The sequence below is a fragment of the Lactuca virosa genome, chromosome 1 (genome assembly GCF_052849685.1).
Source record: "Lactuca virosa cultivar CGN04683 chromosome 1, Lactuca_virosa_CGN04683_v6, whole genome shotgun sequence".
Lineage (NCBI taxonomy): Eukaryota > Viridiplantae > Streptophyta > Magnoliopsida > Asterales > Asteraceae > Lactuca > Lactuca virosa.
In genome coordinates this window covers 26,886,947-26,888,644 of record NC_136426.1, presented here as the reverse complement: position 1 = coordinate 26,888,644, position 1,698 = coordinate 26,886,947, and positions in this window count along the sequence as shown.

The window sequence follows — 1,698 nt, the reverse complement described above, 5'->3', positions numbered from 1 at the left end:
CGTATGATCCCAATAAACGAGCTTTCCTAGCAGTCACTACTTCCCACCGAATGACACTCACTGAGCCCTCATGGCAAAAATCCATGAAAGCTGAATTTGATGCTCTTCAGCAAAATCAGACATGGGCTTTGGTCCATAGACCTCCTAATGTCAATATAGTTGGCTGGAAGTGGATTTTCAAAGTCAAGCAAAATCCAGACGGTTCTATTGACAAACATAAAGCACGTTTGTGGCTCGTGGTTTTACCCAACAATATGGTATTGATTATCAGGATACTTTCAGTCTAGTTGTAAAACTAGCCACAGTTTGCTTGATTCTCTCACTGGTTGTTTCTTAAGGTTGGCATCTTCGACATATTGATGCCAACAACGCTTTCCTTCATGGATTCTCAAATGGAGAAGTATATATGCAACAACCACCCGGATTTGAAGATGCTCAATGACCCCATTATGTGTGCAAATTAAAGAAGGCAATTTATGGTTTAAAGCATTCTCCTAGAGCTTGGTTTTCTAGACTCAGTGAAAAACTCTACCAGTTTGGTTTTTGCTCATCCAAAACAGACACCTCTCTCTTCTTATTTAATCTGGGGGACGCCATCATCTACATGTTAGTGTATGTGGATGACATTGTTATCTCATGTTCTTCGCAAAAAGTGGTTGATAATTTAATTTGTACACTATCTTCTTCGTTTCCAATAAAGGATCTTGGTCGCTTACATCACTTTTTGGGTATTAAAGTCGTTCACAATTCAGGGGGATTACTCTAATGCAACACAAGTATGCCTTGGATTTACTTCATCGTGATTAGATGATGAATTATAAAAGTGTTTCAACCCCAATGTCGGTGACTGAGAAACTACCTCGTTATTATGGTAAATCTCTAAGCGATGATGATGTGTTCAAATATAGAAGTATGGATGGTGGTCTTCAATATCTCACAGTAACACGACCGGATATATCATTTGCTGTAAACAAAGTTTGTCTATATCTTTCTAAACACTAATATTCATTGGGAGGCAGTCAAGGGAGTTCTAAGATATATTAAGGGCACGGTTTCGACTGGGCTCTATATCTAGCGGTCTAATTCCACACTTCTTAGTATATTCACAATTATAGATTGGGCTGGTTATCTAGATTATCACGGATCAACCAGAGGCTTTTGCTGTATTCTTAGGGCCTAATTTGATTTCTTGGAGCTCTCGAAAACAACCCACGGTGTCCAGATCAAGTACAAAAGCTGAATACAAGGCGCTTGATAATGGTACAACAGAAGCAACTTGGGTACAGTTCAAAGAACCGGGTGTTCATCAGTTTCGGCCACCAATGTTATGGTGTGATAATCTCGGAGCCACTTATCTAACTGCTAATCCCATGTTTCATGCTCGTACAAAACACATAGAAGTTGATTCCATTTTGTTCGTGAGAAAGTAGCAATGGGTGCACTCGATGTTCGTTTTATATCTTCTGGAGATCAGATAGCAGATGATTTTACTAAGCCTTCAACACGAAACATGTTAGAGCGTCTCAAATACAATATGAACCTTGTCACAGTTAAGATTGAGGGGGAATATAAAACGGGTACATAAGAGATAGTAGATTAACATCAATTCAAATGTATAGATTAGATTCAAATAGTTAGGATCAGTGCTTATCCTATCAGTTGTAAATGTATGTGTATATATATATATATATATATATA